At 35.6% G+C, this 19302-nt stretch overlaps 1 protein-coding gene and 1 pseudogene across 1 annotated transcript in view; one reads left to right on the forward strand and one right to left on the reverse strand.

The window, feature by feature from the left end:
• The window catches only part of IQCM (IQ motif containing M), a 390946-nt gene that overhangs the window by 62840 nt on the left and 308804 nt on the right, over window positions 1–19302 (forward strand). The window lies entirely within an intron of this gene.
• LOC115512178 lies at window positions 4876–5699 on the reverse strand (annotated as a pseudogene).

Consider the following 19302-nt stretch of genomic DNA (forward strand, 5'->3'; position numbering starts at 1 on the left):
CTTCTCTAGCTACACTCATTCCCTTGATAATTTTATCCAAGCTGTGGCTTTAAATATCATTTATGTGCTGATGACTCCAAACATATCTCCAGCCTGGTGATTCTCTTGAACTCCATCTCACATTCAACTGCTTAATCAGCATGTCTACCTGAATTTTTAACAGGCATTTCAAACCTAACATGTACAACTCAGGAACTCCGTAGGTGTTGTTCTCTTTGTCTAGAAAGCTCCTTTCCTTAGATATCATAGGCATCACCTTTTGGCCACTTCTGGGCATTGTCCAAATGCCTCCTTACCAGTAAGGCCATTCCTGGCCAGTTTATTACAGCAGCAACCATACTTGCCAGCCCTGTTAGGTCACTTGCTTTACTTTGACCTCTAGCATTTGAGATCTCAGGACATGTTGCTTCTTTCATTTATCTGACTTTGTCTGCCTCCTCCTGATAGAATATAAAATCCATGAAGACGGATAGTATTGACTGATTTATTCACTACTAAATCCCTTGGATCCAGAATCATTCTTGGCACATAGGAAGTACTCACTATGAGTGAAGATACCATTTTATTTTCTAACAGTGGTACCAATTTGCATATTTATTTTTTTCTATTTAATGAAGAAATTTATCTAATTTATTAGAATAAATAGTTCCACCCATGGAGCTTAAATATGCTGTTTTCATTTTGAATAAAAAATAAAGTTGAAAAAAATACAGCTCTGTGTGTGTGTGTGTGTGTGTGTGTGTGTGTGCATATGTGTTTCTGAGAACATGGTGAACAACTATGCGAGGAAAGACTTTTGGGTACAGGACACCTAAAAATGCTAGTTAAATATTAAAAGATAAGATTAAAAACCTGGCTGAACAAGCAGGAAAGCATAAAAATAGTAAAACCAGAAAATATAAGAAAGTCTGATTCCACAAGGTTTTTATATTATTTAGAGTAGTTTGTTTTTAGGGCTCATACCTATTCCTGGTAGCTTACAACTCTCCTAGTTAAAACAAACAAGCAACAAAAAATTTGTTCACTTCTGTCCCTTTTCCTTTCAATCAATCATATATAGATATATAGATACACACACACACACACACACACACACACATATATATATATACACACATGTATATATATATATACACACACACACACACACTCATATTAGATCTCAGGTATCCAGAATTAGATTAATAGATTAATTTTTTGTCATGATGCATTCTCATCACTTGTTCATGAGTTGCCCTCTTTTATTTCATTTATTTAATAATATTGATAGCAACTGATATCTACTTATTTGCCCTTGTCAAATCCTGTCTCTTTGCTTCTACCTTAGATTCCTAGATTTGGAGTGTTATTAAATTCTTGATACTAATCTTTCGTTGTATTGTGACTGGTCTTTTCACTTCCTTTAAGGGTGTCTTTGATAAACAAATGATATTGATTTAAATATGGCAAAATTTAACAAAAATATTACCCTCTTTGGGGCAATAAAATGAAATGCTGTAGGTTTGCTCTCCCCCAATCTTGAATTTCTTACTCTCATTGTCCACTATTCCAGTTTTGTCTTTTTTTAACTGTAATCTCACAAGCTATGCCATAATTGTCATTATTTTATAAAAAGATGATGTTTGTTTAGATTTGCCTGTCCCCAGGTAGATATCAAGAATTGCAGGGGCGCCTGGGTGGCGCAGTCGGTTGGGCGTCCGACTTCAGCCAGGTCACGATCTCGCGGTCCGTGAGTTCGAGCCCCGCGTCGGGCTCTGGGCTGATGGCTCAGAGCCTGGAGCCTGTTTCCGGTTCTGTGTCTCCCTCTCTCTCTGCCCCTCCCCCATTCATGCTCTGTCTCTCTCTGTCCCAAAAATAAATAAACGTTGAAAAAAAAAATTAAAAAAAAAAAAAGAATTGCAAAAAAACTTACAAATTTTCCAAAGGAACTGCAGATGGACATGATATGTCTTCCTTTTATTTAGGGCTTTATAAAGTCTCAATAATATTTTATAGTTTTCTGCATTTTTTAAAGATTTATTTCCGTGCATTTGATGTTTTTGATGCTATTTTAAATGCTATTTAAAATTTTATTTCAGCCCTACCCCAGTTTCTGCAACCTAGAAATACAGTTAATCTTTTAATATGGACCTTACATTTTATAGACTTTATAAATTAACATAATTTCTAGTAGTTAGTCTGGTATATCTGTTGATCCTTCTAGATTTTCTAAGTATATAATCATGCTGTCCATGAATGATGACAGTTTATGTTCTTTTCTTCCTATTCTGGGTCTTTTATTTATTTCTTCTTACCTTATTGCATTTGTTAGCCCCCCTGAACAATGTAACACAGAAATGGTGAACAGCTTTCTCATTTTCTATCTCAGAAGGAATTATTATATATATTAGCATTAAGTATAATGTATAGTATTTGTCAAAGCCTGTCTATATTAAATTTTTTTTTTTCAACGCTTTTTATTTATTTTTGGGACAGAGAGAGACAGAGCATGAACGGGGGAGGGGCAGAGAGAGAGGGAGACACAGAATCGGAAACAGGCTCCAGGCTCCGAGTCAGCCCGGAGCCTGACGCGGGGCTCGAACTCACGGACCGCGAGATCGTGACCTGGCTGAAGTCGGACGCTTAACCGACTGCGCCACCCAGGCGCCCCAAAGCCTGTCTATATTAAAGAAGTTCCTACTTAGTGAAGAGGTTTCATCATGAGTCAATGTTGAGTTTTATCAGATGATTTTATTTTTATCTCAAGATGATTATATGATTTCTCTCCTTTGTTCTCTTAATGTAGTGAATTATGCTCATTGATGTTCAGATGTGAAGCTAATCTTCAACCTTGGAATAAACCAAACTTGAATTTAATTTGCTAATATTCTGTTGGGGATATTTAAACTTATTTTGAAAAGAGAAATGACCTGTAATTTTCCTTGTTTATAATGTTCCTGTCAGGATTTGGTGTTGAGGTAATGAACATTATACAATAAGTTGAAAACTATTCCCACTTTTTGTTCATTTGTCTGGAAGACTTTGTGTAAGATTGTGCTATTTTTTTTCTTAAATGTTGGGGGAAAATCACTAATGATGCCACTTGGCCTGGAGATTTCTTTATATGGGATTTTAAAATCATAGATTAAATGTCTTTAATAAGATTGGAACTGATGAAATTATTTTAATCTTCTGCCAGTTTTTATAAGTTATGTTTATAGTAATATGTCCAAGTTGTCAAAAGTATTGCCACAAAGTTGTCCATAATAACATTTGTACTGATGTCTCCTTTTTAATTTTCTATATTAATTATTTAGGTTTTCTCTCTCTCCCTCCTTTCCTTCCTTTTTCTATTGGGTCAGTTGTGCTGAATGTCTGTCAACTTTATTTATTTTTTTAAAGAAACAACTTTAGGCTTAATTGGTTTTCTTTATAGTGCATTGCTTTCTACTTCATGAATTTCTAGTAATCATTATATTTTCCTGCTCTCCATGTTGGTCAGCTCTGAGTGAGTGCTTTCTTTGAGATCTTAATATTTGTTATTTGATTTTACTTCAGCATTTACTCATTACAATGAAAATTGTCTAAATACTGTATATATGGTATTATTATCAATTACTGTGATGGAATCTTCTCTCAATAAAATGGATGAGTTTAAGGAAGGCAGCACATACCCTTTAAAAATAGCCAGTAGAGGGGCACCTGGGTGGCTTAGTCGGTTAAGCATCTGACTCTTGATCTCAGCTCAGGTCTTGATTTCAGGGTCGCAGGTTCAAGCCCCACATTGGGCTTCTCTCTGAGCATGAAGCCTACTTAAAAAAAAATAGCCAATAGAATGGTAGACATATGGGAACTCAAAAAATGCTTTATAAATAGCTTTTGTCCCCTGCGAAGATAACTGAAAATAAACAAAACCTTTCTGTTAGACTCCTTTTGTATTGAGATCAATAGCCAAATGTTAGGTTTCATTTTTTTTCAGTTATAAAAATACATACAACTATATTAAAGAACAATTTGGAAAAAAAAAAAAACTTGTCAATTAATGCCACCACCCTCTCACAGCTGTGCTTAACAACTTAGTTTATTTCCTTTCAATTTTGTTCCTTTGCATCTTTTTAAAACCTAGTGGCAATACTTAAATTTTTTTTTCTAGTTAAGTCTAATGTAATAGTTTTCTTTCATTAATTGGACATAAGCATCCATTTCATTTTCTCTCAATGAATACAAGGAATTCTCCCCCATGTACCAGTGCAGCTAACTCTCTAGCTTCTTCACTTGCTCATCAGAGGTTATTCAGATACTAGTCAGCTTGGGTTGCTAAAACAAAATGCCATAGACTGGGTGGCTTAAACAACAGAAATATTTTCTCACAGTTCTGGAGGCTGAAAGCCTGAGATCAGAGTACCTACGTGGTTGGGTTCTGATGAGAGCTGTCTTCCTGGCTTGCAAACAGCTGCCTTCTACCTGTTTTGTCACATGGCCTTTTCTAAGAGGCACATTCAGAGAGAGAGAGAGAGAGAGCTCTCTGGTCTCTTCTTATAGGGGCATCTTGCATGAGAGTCCCACCCTCATGACCTCATCATGCATGAGAGTCCCACTCTCATGACCTCATCTAAACTTAATTGCCAAAGGCTCCATCTCCCAACTACCATCACCTTGAGGGGTAGGCTTTCAACATAAGAATTTGGGAGGAACAGAATTCAGTCCACAGCACTCAGTACTAGAGGAGAAAAAACCATGTTCTTTGTTCCTGCCTTTTGACAGTATGTGAAGCCGGCTGAAGATAGGAAAGGAGGAGGGTAGAGAGGTATTTTCAACTCATTTTAGAAGTGGAAAATAGAATTTTTAAAATAATACCTTCTTTTTTTTCTAAACATCACAAATAAGATTTTTTTTTTATTTGTCACCATTAAATGTCTGAATTTTAAACAGATACTTGGACTGGTGGCTCATATCCATCAGCTCGTTCAACGTGAGCACTGTCCTCATCCCCAGTAGTGTTTCCAGAACTACTACCTTCACTGTGAAGCTCCATGAGCTTTCCCAATTCAGACTTGGTAGTCTTCAGCATTTTTACTTTTCTCACAAAGATATCATGGGGTGGATAAATAAAGTGACGAGTCTTTTCAATGTCTTTTCTGATGCTGTCTAGAATCAATTTATTGACCAATTCTTTCAAGTCATTTGTCTCCACTTTTTGGGTCATGTTTTTGTCATCTTTTTCTGAATCTGGAGGACCTGTTGGTGCTGAGCATAAGAGGTCTTCCAAATCTGGTTGTTGTTGTTGTTGTTGTTGTTGTTGTTGTTTTTTAAGTAAAACCAACACAAACAGATGAAACAAATAACCACCAGTAGTCTTGACATCAGCATGAGCTTCAATCATGTTCTGCACTTTTTTGACCATGAAGCACATTTTGTCATGGGTAAGGTCCATGCCATGGAAAGATGCCCTGGACATCCTCAGTAATTAGCTTCAATTTTCTAAATACAACTTCCTTATTCTGCAGATCAGCAAGGCTCACTTTAAAAACATGACCCTTGAGGACATCAGATGCGATTTTGGTTCCATGTGTTCTGGTAACTAGTGTTTTCCTAATATTTCTTATATTGAACATATCTGGTGCTTTCATATTATACCAATCTTTCTTAGAAAATGGATCAACCACTTTCTTCTTGGCTCCCTTTTTGCTGCCTTTCATAAGATGCTTGTTCTTGCCCCCAAATAATAAATTCTATACATTCTAAGCAGATTTAGTTTTATTCAGGAATCCACTATATTACAACAGGTGCAGTGAGAGGGAGACAATGCTGGCCTTGTGTACATTGAGACCATTGCTACCCGCCTTTTTGATTCTGTGATCTCCTACCTCCCCCAATTCTACTGTAATAATCAAGTACCTTCTCATAAATACTTTCATTTGTTGATACAATGTCAGTTATTATTTTATACCTAGGAAATTCCAAAAGTTATTTGAAAAAAGCTGAAATTTAAGATATTTAAAATATTTTTATTAATTTTTTGCCACAATGGCTACTAAAAACATTAACTGAAAGATAGATGTTTTAACAAAGTAATAGAATAAATTTGTTTTTAATAAACTAATAACATAATTCATATCACTCCTTACTGGTAAGTTTCTTTTTATATGTTGTATTCTTGATTCTCATGGGATTTTCAGGCAAAGTTCATCTAACTTTTCCCATCACTGGTATGAAGAAACTAAATATCAAAAAGTATGTAAGTAGCTCAAATTTCAAGTATTAGTTTTCTGATTCCCAGTTCTCATTCCATTTTATTGTATTGCTTTATATAGGTTCATATTGTCTTATATGTATCTATGAATATTTTGCTCTTCAAATATAAAATTGGGATATTTTGTTCAAAGCTTTTATTTTTTTAAGTAAGCTCTACACTCAAAGTGGGGCTTGAACTTGCAACCAAGAGTAGCATGCTCTACTGAGTGAGCCAACCAGGTGCCCCTAAAATTGGGATATTTTAAGGCTATATTTCATGACAAAACAGAGTAATTCAATATAGGATGGGCTTATAAAGTGAGTATTTTGTAGTACATAAAATGTTACGAACTAAAGGGTAGTGTAAATTTGTGTAATTTTTGAGTTTTTCTCCATCTGATACTATGTGGTCTAAATATGGTGTTTCTCACTACTGTACATATTTTTTATGAATTATAAATTAGTTTCTATTGCTGTTTAAGTATATAATAATATATTAGGAAATATAGCTTTTTTGCATTATTCCCCACTGCTCACATTAATAGACATTTTGTAAAAACACAAGTGTTTTGTCTGAAAATTCACCTTGCCTCATCATTTTTAGGAAAATGTAAAAAGTATTTTTAATGTACCAAATTCTAAACAATCAAAAATTTTCATGCTGGGAAAAATGCATCCTATGATATTAGAAGTGTTCAGCAAATCTCTAAGAGATATTTGAGGAATGTGAAAAAGCTCTTTTTATTCCATTACAAGAATACCTGTGTCTTGAATCCAGGTATTTCTCTGTTCATTTATATACTCTGTCAGGAAGAGGAAAACCCAACAGGGTTTAGCTAATTTTAGCTAAGCTAATTTCTGAAATTTCAAGAGATTGAATATATCATCTATAAATATTGATGGTAGCAGGAAGATACATTCCACAGTGGATTACAGATATTTCTTATGCAAAATAATCTTGAAATAAAACATTTAAGCATTATAAGCATGTAATTCATTTATATACCCTGAAGCAAGATTGAAAGGGGATCATTAGACCAATGATGTTAATAAAAATAAAATGCGAGATGTACTTATAATTTAAATTTTCTGGATGAAGTGCCAGGGTGGCTCAGTTGGTTAAGCATTCAACTCTTGATTTTGACTCAGGTCATGATCTCACAGTTTGTGAGTTCGAACCCTGTGTCAGGCTCTCCACTTGAGATTCTCTCTCTCCCTCTCTCTCTGTCCTCCCCATCTCTAAAAAATAAACTTAAAAAAAATAGATTTGCTAGTAGTGACATAAAACAAGAGAAAGAGATGAAATAAATTTTAAACACACTGAATTTAACCTAATATATATAAAATTCATCATTTAATATGTAATCAATATGAAAAATTATTAGTATCATATTTTACATTCCTTTTTTTTCTTACAAATTCTTTAAAATCTGGCATATAATTTAACATACAGCACATCACAATTCATACTAGCCACATTTCAAGCGCTCATAGCCACACTTTACCATACTGAGAACACAGGATTAGGATTTGGGCCTCCAGTGGATGTTTATCACTCATTTTTGTGATCATGCTTGGCACATAGTAAATGGACAGTAAATGTTTAAAGAAAAGAAGAAAAAAAGATAGCAAAGAAAGGTCATAGAAGTTTGTTGCCTGATTGGAGTATATATATCCACTTATTAGATGGATGACCTTGGTAAGGGTATTTAGCCTTCCTAACCTCAGTGTTCTTTTGTAGGAATGAGACATTTGTATATGCCTTTCAACATTACTGCGAGAGAATTAAATGAGGGTATCAAAGGTAGAGCACCTATTTGGTTTCCTTCCATCCCATTTCCCTTCTGGAATCTGAATTGTCCTATATTAGATAACTTAATCTATTCATATCCACTTTTATTAGATTTCATAAATTGCCCCACCAAACATTACATTTTTTTCAGTTAAAGTGAGTGGAATGGAAGGAACTAGAATCAGAGTAGGAGGTTCTTGGCATTTAGATTATAGCCAAGGACAATTATGTTAAATTGCTTAGCATGCTGTGGAATTAATTGCCCATGATCTTAATTATAAATATTTAATATTTAATTTATAAAACATCCTTTAAACATGCAGGTCTACATTCAGATATATGAACATTTTGGTAAATAAGCTTCAGTCAGGTAGACAGTTTAAAATGCTAATGCAATGATCACTTCAGATCTTCTTATTTCCCTTCTGTTCAGACCTGAACTGCTCAGGGACTTGAAGCAAGAAATAGAAGCATCATCTGTTTTGTTTTGTTTTGTTTTGTTTTGTTTTGTTTCCTTTCCTCCATTCACACATTCACATACACAATATAAAATACATGTAGAGGTGTGCGGAAAACATACACCTATGGTACTGGGCTGGCTTCATGGGCATGTGACCCTGAAGTCACACAGGACTCTGCCCCTTAGAAAGGGATCAGCTCTTGGGGATTAATGCTCTCTGGTCATTGTCTTGAACTTCTAAGTAATTTACCTTTAAATTTGTGGTTTGTAAGCAAGTCTAATAGGATAATGGAACATGCAAGGGAAGCTTGGGGCCTTAATTCCCAATTGGTCCCACCTCCTCCTCCCTACTTATACCCCAGGGATGGAGTCTTGACCACCCGCTCCCTCCCGGGTTCCAGCTCAGCGACTGCAGACACATGCCTTCTGCCTTGTTTGTGTTTGCAGAGCAAGGAGGGTCTGGTGAATGAGTGCAGCCTGCACACCTGAAGATCTGCACTGGCCCAGCAACAATAAATTGACAACAATAAATTGCAAGTCAAAACCACCATGACAGACTGAAAGACAGCAATGAGCAAATGGAAATCTGTTATGGTGTGATGAATAATTATAAAGTTAAACCTGTGTCAGCAGTACCCAGATCATAAAATAGAATGTTGTCAGCACTCAGTAGTTACCCCCACTCCCACCTTTTCTCCTCCCATTTGGAACACTCTTGTTCACCCCCCAGTGTTAACCACCAGCTTCAGTTTTGTGGTAACAATTTCCATGTTTTTCTCTGTAGGTTTACCACCCAGACTGATAGAGAATTATTGGTGCCTATTTAAAAAAAATTACATAAATTATATTATACTATCTATAGTTTCTGTGCCCTACCTGTTTTGCTCAACACTGCTTACAAAATTTTTCCATGCTGTTACAGATTACTGTATTTTGTTCATTTTCACTAATGTATGGTGTACCATTTTAAGAATACATAATGCAGCATTTAGTCTATTCTTGATGGACATTTAAGTTGTTTTCACTTTAGGGCTGTATCAGCGCTACTGTGCATGTCTCCTGTTGTATGTCTACAAGAGGTTTTCTATATATCAAGGAGAGAGTATTCAGGTTCATGGGCTACGTATACTTTAAACTTCTCAATAATGCCAAACTATTACAAGATTGGCACTAATTCACATTCACACTTGCAGAGAATGAAGTCCCATTGTTTCACAGCCTCTTCACTTGAAATTGTTAAAATTGTAAATTTGTGCCAATCAGTTGGGATTCAGTGTTTAAAATTTTTTAATTTGCATTTTTCTGATTATTCATGAGGTTGAACCTCATCATATGCTTCTTAGCCATTTGGATTTCCTCTTTTTTTTTTAAGTTTATTTATTTTGAGACAGAGAGAAAGAGAGAGAGAGAGAGAGAGAGAGAGAGCATGCGCATAAGTGGGGGAGGGGCAGAGAGAGGGAGAGAGAATCCCAAGCAGGCTCTGCACACAGAGCCTGACATGGGGCTTGGACTCACAAACCTTGAGATCATGAGCTGAGCTGAAATCAAGAGTTGGATGCTTAAACCAACTGAGCCACCCAGGTACCCCTGGATTTCCTCTTTAAAAAAATCTTGTTCAGTTATTTTTTTCCATTTTTCTTTTGAGTTGTTGCTTTTTTCTTATTGAGTTAAAACATTTCTCATAAAATCTCATAAACTGCATCTTTGTGCACTGCATGTGTTAGAAAAAGTCCATGGCTTGTCTTTATAAACTGTTTTATGGTGTCTTGCTAAATAGAAATGGAATTTATCAGTGTTACCTTATGACTATTTCTTTTTGTATCTTATTTGAAAACTTTAGTGTAAAACCTTTGCTACCTAAAGGTTATTAATGTCCATTGATGTCTTCTAAGTTGTTATGGTTTTATGTTTATATTTAGTTTTTAAGCTTTTTGGAGTCTGTTTTGTGCAAAGTGTGAGAGAAGGGTCCAGTTTCATTCCCTCCCCATTCTTCTCACCCTCCTCTGCCATAGTGATACTCACTTGTCCTAGACATATTTACTGAAAAGGTTCTCTTTATCCAGTGGTCTTCTGGGCCACCTCTGTCATATACTAAATGTCCACATATGCATAGATCTGTTGCTCTGTCTTATTCTGTTCTACTGATCTGTTTGTCTAGTCTTAGAAGAGTACCACATGCTTCTAATTACCATATGTTTATAATAAATCTTTTGTCTAGATTTTTAGCTATTTGTGACAGGAGACCATTCCCATAGTAGTTACTATTTCAAAAGTAGAAGACATATTTTCTTTATATGTAACTGTGAGTCTCTCCCATGGACAATAATGGAGTTTGTATATATCTATTTATTCTTCCTTTCTCTATCTGTTATCCACCAATGATTTTATTAGATATGTTTTTTCTCTTAGAGTGTAGGTATACACTAAGAATATACATGATAATGATTTCACTCATACGTGGAATTTAAGAAACAAAACAAATGGGCAAAGGAAAAAAAGAGAGAGAGAGGCAAACCAAGAAACAGACTTTTAACTATGGAGAACAAACTGATGGTTGCAAGAGGGAAGGTGGGTAGGGGGAAGGGTAAATGGGTGATGGGGACTAAGGAACACACTTGCTCTGATGAGCACTGGGTGTTGTATGGAAGTGTTAAATCACTACATTGTACTCTTAAAACTAATATTATAGTGTATATTAACTAACTGGAATTTAAAGTAAAACTTTAAGAAAAGAGTATACATGGTAAAGTATACATGATAGTCCTACTTTAAATATGCCTATTTTTGTACCAAGTGATTTACTAATTCCAAATGAGAATTTTCCCCCTTTAACTATAAAAGATGTTGAAATCAGCATTTACCAACTTACATCATTTACCAACATCTTTTCCTTCTTAAAATTTCTGTTAGTTATTTATTGATTCTGTCATCTAGGCCAGGGTGATACTCTTATGTCAAGCTCATTTTTCCTGAGGATTTTGTACACATTTCTCGACTGCCTTGTAGTTTGCAGCTTTGCTTTTTATAGTCATATTGTTCTTTTTGCCTGCCTATTTTTTTATTTCTGAATTCTCGTGATATTTCTGAGATATGTTTTGGCAAGCATTATACTGTGATGATTTTTTTTCATGATATAAAGTATGTCCTTCAATTTGAAGGTTCTAATCTTATTTCATTTCAATGATTATTTCTTAAATTATGTATTTAATATATTTTTATTCTATTACTTTGTTTCTTTTCTTCTTTTGCCTGTTTCCTATGTCTATCATTTTTCTTATAATCCCTTTAAGCTTTCTTTATTATGTTTCATGTTCACTTCTATCAATCCAATTTCCAGTGCCCCATATTCTGTCTTCATTTCTGCAAATGATTTAATTTTTTCCATTTACTTCTTTTTGGGCTCCTTCAACTCAAGCAGTGATCTCTATTGTCTCGCTATATTTTTCTTCAGTTTTTATATCTTTTTATTAAGAATTCTTTATATAGAGGCAATTACCTTTTTTCTTCCAAAAACTTTCTTAGGCAATGCATTTGGTTAAAAAGTTTATCTTATTTGTGGCAATATGTTTCATTTTTTTTTCCCTTGGCAACATTTTTTTCTCATGGTATTCATGTGTCATTTTAAAAAATGCCTTTTACATTTTATTTGTTTCTGCAATATATATTATGATTATGATTATGATTATTTACTTCTAATGGGGTGTGTTCTTCCTGGACTAGCCATTTGTAGGAGGTTTGCATATAGGAATGGGCAGGACAATGTTCCTGCTTAATGGAAAACACCTTTTTTTTTTTTTAAGTTTATTTTTGAGAGAGAGAGAGTGGGTGAGTGCAGGGAGGAGCAGAGAGAGAGGGAGAGAGAGAGAGAATCCCAAGCAGACTCCACACTTTCAGAGAAGAGCCATATGGGGGGCTTGATCTCATGAACTGTGAGACCATGACCTGAGTCAAGGTCAAGAGTTAGATGCTTAACCAACTAAGCCACCCAGGTTCCCTGATGGAAAACACCTTTAATGATGCAGATCGGTGGTATGCATGAGTTGTTTTAGTCTTTGCTTTTCCCCAACCATTTTATTTCCACTCTGAAGGACAACTCACAGTGCTGAATGTCTCTCCTTACCCTTTGCTTCAACTGGAAGTTGAGTCCTGAAAATATGCCTCATCTATATGATTTCTCATTCAGTCCCAACTTCCCCACTTTTTGAGATCTTGAGATAATGTGGCCCAGGGCACTTCTGCTATCAGTATAGACCCCTTATTTTTCATTTTTCCCCCAAAGGGATTTGCTGTTCAAGATGTTGCTACTTATTTTAGAGATCTATCCTCTGTATTACCTGAGATCTACAATGGTGGCATCTTTAATTTCATCTTCTTTCACATCCACTTAACTTTCATTTTTTAAATTAAAAAAATTTTTTTTCACGTTTATTCATTTTTGAGAGACAGAGACAACAGAGTGTGAGCAGGGGAGGGGCAGAAAGAGAGGGAGACAGAATCTGAAGCGGGCTCCAGGCTCTCACTGATTGTGAGATCATGACCTGAGACGAAGTCGATCACTCAACCACTGGGCCGCCCAGGCTTTCATTTATATTTGGAAGTTCTGTCTTTATAGCATGCTTCTAGGTTTTAGATGGTTTCTTATTTCATTGAAGGAATTTGTTTTTCTGGTGTTTAATTTTTATTATTGATTTTGGACTATTTCCAAGAGAAGAAAGGGGAAAGATTGTATTTTTATTCCACAATTATAAGCCAGAAGGTATGATACTATTTTAAGGAACTGAAGCAAATGCCAATAAGCAAGTCTCCCTGAAAGAATTATAATTCATACATTAATCTTTAATGCAGAGCATATTATTATCTATCTGTATTTTATGTTAAATGATAGTCTAATAACCTCCTCAAAAGTTACTGATAAGATATAAAATTTCAAATAACACTTTAATAGGGTTTATTAAATAAATAGGGTATTACAGCACCCTAATAGTGCTGCTGTAACAAATTAAATTTATTGTCTCACAGTTCTGGAGCTGGATGTCTGAAACCAAGGTGATGGTAGAGTCATGCTCCTTCGGAAATCTTGAGGGGGGGGTCCTTTCTTAGCTTTTCAAGTTTGTAATAGCCCTAGATGCTCATTGTCTTGTGGCATAGACATGTGCCAGTGTCTGCTTTTGATTTTATATTTTCTTCCTATATGTGTCTGTGTTTTTCCTCTTCTTATAAGGACATGAGTCATGTTGGATTAAGGGCCCACTCTACTTCAATGTGACTTCTTCTTAATTTAATGAATTATATCTGCAGTGACCCTTATTTACCAAAAAAAAAGGTCACATTCTGAGGTACTAGGCGTTAGGAGTCTACATATCTTTTTAGGGACCACAATTCAGTTTAGAACATAAGAGGTTGTATCTTTTGGAAGATAATGGATTAACTGATTGTTCTAATTTACTATTTTTTTTAACAGATAAACAAGGTTTTTGTGAAACAGCTTTAAAGTATTCTTAAAAAAAACACAAACATTTTGCTTTTTATGACAGTTATATTGAACCACTGAGACATATTGATTTCTTTATTTTAGTACCATGTTTACATTTTATCATTTCTAAATTGGGAAGAAGGTGTTTGGAGACCTACCAGTGATTAATATCTCAGGAGATATAAATTTAGTCCAACATTACTTAGTTATCTACCCATGGACAGGTAAAATGTGTTACCATGTAGCCAAGGAAATATGGACATTGGAATTGCATCTCTTTTTAGTTTGTAGATAAAGGAAATCTATTCAACTTTGATTTTAATAATTTGACAATTCTGATGAAGCATTTATTTCACTTACTGAGGTGAAGGAATATTTATATACAGCATCCCTTTTGAAATAATAAAATATGTTAGATAAATTATGTTCTAAAAAGATATGAAAAAAATCACTGAAGGACTAAAAAGACAGTGGGGAATGCCACATGTCAGTTTTTCTTTAACTGTCTGTAACTAGAGTGGGAAGCAGAATATTGGAGTGCCAAACCGAAGCCTAGTAAATCCTAATTTGGATAAATAATAAAAGAAATATATACTTTGAAATCAGTGAAGATAAAGAAGACCAAACAAAAAAAATATTTTTAAAAGTCACGGAGGGAGGGAGGGAGGGAGGGAGGGAGGAAGGAAGGAAGGAAGGAAAGGAGAAAGAAAGAAAGAAAGAAAGAAAGAAAGAAAGAAAGAAAGAAAGAGAAAGAAAGAAAAACTCCACAGCAGGAGCAGTAAGATAATCAATTTCTCAACAGTGACAATGAAAGCCTGAAGGTAATGGAATAATAACCCTAGTGTGCTCACAGTCATACCTGCTAGTCTAAAAGTCTACAGGCATAGTCAATATCTTTCAAGAGGTTCAATGAGGATGTGATTAAATAAACAAAGACTGAAAGTGTTTATGACCAACAGAATCTCATGAAGGAAATATTAAAGATGTACTTTAGGGGGCATCTGGGTGGCTCAGTTGGTTAAGCAACCAACTTCAGCTTGGGTGATGATCTCACGGTTCATGGGTTTGAGCCCTGTGTCGGGATCTGTGCTGACAGCTCAGAGCCTGAAGCCTGCTTTGGATTTTGTGTCTCCCTCTTTCTTCTGTCCCTCCACTGCTTGCACTCTGTCTCTCTCTGTCTTTCAAAAATAAATAAACTTAAAAAAAAAGATGTATTTCAGGACAAGAAAATTATAGATTTAAAAAATCACAAATATTTACAAGAAAATAAACTGATGATGTGCAATAGCAGTAATAATATCTAGTGAGTCTAGAAAATATAATTAAAATATTAAATAGTGATTATAATATTATCTTTAAATTAACATAAAAGTTAAACTATTCTAGAGAATTTAGTTTATCCAAGAAAAGGATAAAGTTTTTGTTATGTATGCATTTTTAATATCTAGAATATAATTTTCTAAAGAGTGTATCATTCAAACTGATGGAAGGTTAAAAGTAGCATAATAAAAATTACTTAGCACAAATGAAGGAAGGAGAGAGGGAAAAGGAGTAAGTGACAAAATAGGAAAAATTAGATAGTTACAAAAAATATTATTCATTGAAAATAAATGAAAAGAGATACTTCAGTTAAAAGTCAAAGAATTTTACATTGTAGGGAAAAGAGTCAACTCTACGTAACTTATGAGATACATTTAAAACATAGAATATAGAAAGTTGAAGTAAAAGGTTTTTCAACTTTCTTTTGATCTCTGTTAGCATAGTGTATATAGTTCAATACTTTTACCAATGTTAAGAATATAAAAGGTGATATAGCTATAGATATCGTAGACATAGAAGAAGAAAGGGAGGATGTTATGCCAGAAGTATTGAAAATGTAGACACAGTAAAAAGGCTTCTGGAAAAATATAATATACCCCTAACTGGCTCAACAACAAAAAAATACGAAACCTCAACTTTCACAATCATTAAAGAAAGTAACTCCTTGTGGAAATCTTTCCACAAAAACTGCTAGGGCAGATGGCTTCACTGGCAATTTCTATCAGGCATTCAAAGAATAAAAACCTCTAATCTCATATTTCAGAAGTAGTTAAAATTTATATTTTGGAAATATAAAGGCTTTATTTTAGTCTAGGTTTAATCAGGAGACATGGAGTACACAGTGATTTAAACAAGGGATATTTAATATGAAGAGATATTAAGCCATGATAAAAGAGATGTAAGAGAATTGTACCGTGTATCTAAAGCTGAAGGAGATCATCCAGGGATGGAAAGACTTTGAGGGGGCCTCCCATCCCCACACTGGAGAACATGTAGTTGCAGCCTGCTGGAAGGCAGAGAAGTTCACTGTGTGACCGGAGATGGTCAAGCAGGAAGCAACCTTCTGAGTTGCACATGAGCTTCATGCAGGGGCAGGCACACAGGCACACAGGTGTGCAGAGGGAGTGGGTGTACTGCTGTGCAGGTGGGAGGCCTGGAATGCCCAGTGTCCACCTAGGGAGAGGATACATGAACAGAGGGAGTCTGGTGGCAGTGCTGACAGAGGGTCTGGAGTGCAATCTCCGTGTTGCAAGGACTGTGGAAAGTAATCACCAGGCCAGACTGGGGCTGTGAGTTTGCCAAGGGATCTATACCTTACGTGTACATCTGATATACTAAAGAGGGGCACCACATATGAGTGAAAATAAAAGGGACTTTCTGGTACATTGTACTAGAAAGGTTAATTATCCCTATAGAAAAAGGTGAAACAGGGCAATTATTTCACATCATCTTCATCTTGAGGAATAGTGACTAAGGGGAAGGAACATCATAGGGGTTTCTAGTGGCTAGAAATCATGTCATCATTCACCAGGATGTCGGTGAAAATTTATTAAGCTGAATTCTCATGTTTAGTTTTCTGCATGAATTCTATTTCAATAAAAGGTTAAGAAATGTGAATTTTTTCATGGAAATAGTATACGGAAATATATCCAGGACCTTGGGGTAGGAAAGGATTTCTTAAATAATATACTAAGTCCCCAAACATAAGCGAAAAAAACCTGTCTAATTTACCTACATCAAAATTAAGAAATTCTGTTGGTCAAAGGCACCATAAAGAGTAAAAAAGTGCACACAGTGGGAGAAATACTCAATACATACACCCACCAATTCTCTAAAACCCAATGTATGTAGCAATTTTTTTCCAACTAAGGAGACAATGAGAAACAAACTAATAGAAACCTGGACAAAAGACTGGAAAGGAAATTTGAAATGAGGCTATCCAAATCCCTTATCAACTTATAAAGAGATGATCAACCCCGTTAGTGATTAGGTATATGCAAAAGAAATCTAGGAGATTGAAGATCGCACCCACCAGGGCATTATAGATCTAAAAGACTAACGGTACAAAGTGTTGGTGAGGATGTGGAAGGCCAGGAACTCTCACTCTGCTGGCATCAAGTAAAGCTTAGTTGTAGTGATTCTACCTCTTAGTTTATGCTGTAGAGCAGTGCATCTCACCCTGTACTGCGTATTATTCACACAGACTTTAATATGCAAATGAATCTTGTTAGAACAGAGATTCTGATTCAGCAGGTCTGGGTTAGGACCTGAGCATCTGCGTTCCTATAAAGCTCCCAGGTGATGATGATTCTGCTAATTCATTGACCATACTTTTCACTAGTATAGCCCCAGAGAACCTTTTGCACACTTGCACCAGAATGCACATGCAAGAATGTTCATAATGGCTTAGTCTACAATAACTTGGAACTGGAAGCAATTCAGATGTGATCAACAGTACAATGATGAATAAATTATGGTAAATGCATCTAAAGGAAGAGTATACAGCAAGAAAGTGAACAGCCTACATCTACATGCAGCAACGTGGATGAGTTTTATAAACATAATGTTAAGCACTAAAAACAAAACATAAAAGTACTGTATTTTGATAGATGGAGTTCATATAAAAAGGTAAAGGTAAGTTTCATAGTTTAAAACCATTGGCACATTTATTTTAAAAAGGAATGTTTAAAAGAATATTCAGGAAAGGAGTTAATTCTTGGGGGATGGCAAACACTTAAGGAAGGAAGGGATCTGGAGTGGTGGCATATATATTATTTCTGACATTAGGTGGCCCACTATTTCCTGAAAACTGTACACATAACAAGGCCCACTATTTGTTAAAAACTGTACACATTATAATTTATGTGCTTTTCTCTATGTATGTTACATTTTAAAATAGTAGATTTTTAAAAGAAAAAAAAAATTCACTATGAAAAGCAATGCCGTGTACCTATTCTGCTAAAGCCTTGGGAATAGGAAGTCTTAGAGTGACCAATGGGCCCAGATTGCCCCGGGCTCAGGAGGTTCCCAGGATTTGTGACTATCAGTGCTAAAACAGAGGCAGTCTTGCACAAACTGGGATGGTTTGGTGACTGGGCATCTGGACCACTTTACTACTGGAGAGGTCATCAAATACGAAGGATAGGTCCTGGACATCTCATCAGTTGTAAAATTATGCTAGGAAATATAATAGTAGGAAGGCAGAGTAAACTCAGGTTTTAAAGTAGGAATCTAGGGGCGCCTGGGTGGCTCAGTTGGTTAAGCATCCGACTTTGGCTCAGGTCATGATCTCAGGTCCGTGGGTTCGAGCCTCGCATCGGGCTCTGTGCTGACAGCTTAGAGCCTGGAGCCTGCTTCAGATTCTGTGTCTCCCTCTCTCTCTGACCCTCCCCTGTTCATGCTCTGTCTCTCTCTGTCTCAAAAATAAATAAACGTTAAAAAATTTTTTTTTTTTTAAATAAAGTAGGAATCTAAAGGTAATCCATTGGAGAGATGTATTTGGAGTTTCTAGTTATAGCATCTAGGAAAAGGCCACATTGTTAAACCATCAGTTGGGTTTCTTAAGAAGCTCCTGACTGCCAGTTTTGTCCTGCCTGATCATCCTTTCTGGTTATCATGGGCAACTTCTGGATTTTGACTGAATTCTTTCACTTTACACCCTCCTCTCTGGCTAAATAGTTATACTAAGTCTCAAGTACGCTGTACTAAGACATCTCTAAAAATGTTTGAGTGCCCTGGGAATTTAGAGCTCAGAGCCCTAACTCCTCATTTTTATTGCTGTCTCCACTGAGAGATGGAAACGCTTCTACCTCCTGCTAGAGCTACTCATCATCCTTTAGTATCCAGCTCAGGTGTCCCGTCATCACCTATGAAGCTATCTTTGGACTTCCTCGGCTAGAAATGCCTCATCTCTGCGTGAGCCTCTGAAACATACATCTAGTAAACACTTACCACAAAGTGCTATGTGTTGTCTTTATTTACTTTTCCCTATTCGACTGTGTATTTCTCAAAGCCTGGGGCTGTGTATTGTTCATCTTGTATTCT

Source organism: Lynx canadensis, chromosome B1, assembly GCF_007474595.2.
Source record: "Lynx canadensis isolate LIC74 chromosome B1, mLynCan4.pri.v2, whole genome shotgun sequence".
Classification (NCBI taxonomy): Eukaryota; Metazoa; Chordata; class Mammalia; order Carnivora; family Felidae; genus Lynx; species Lynx canadensis.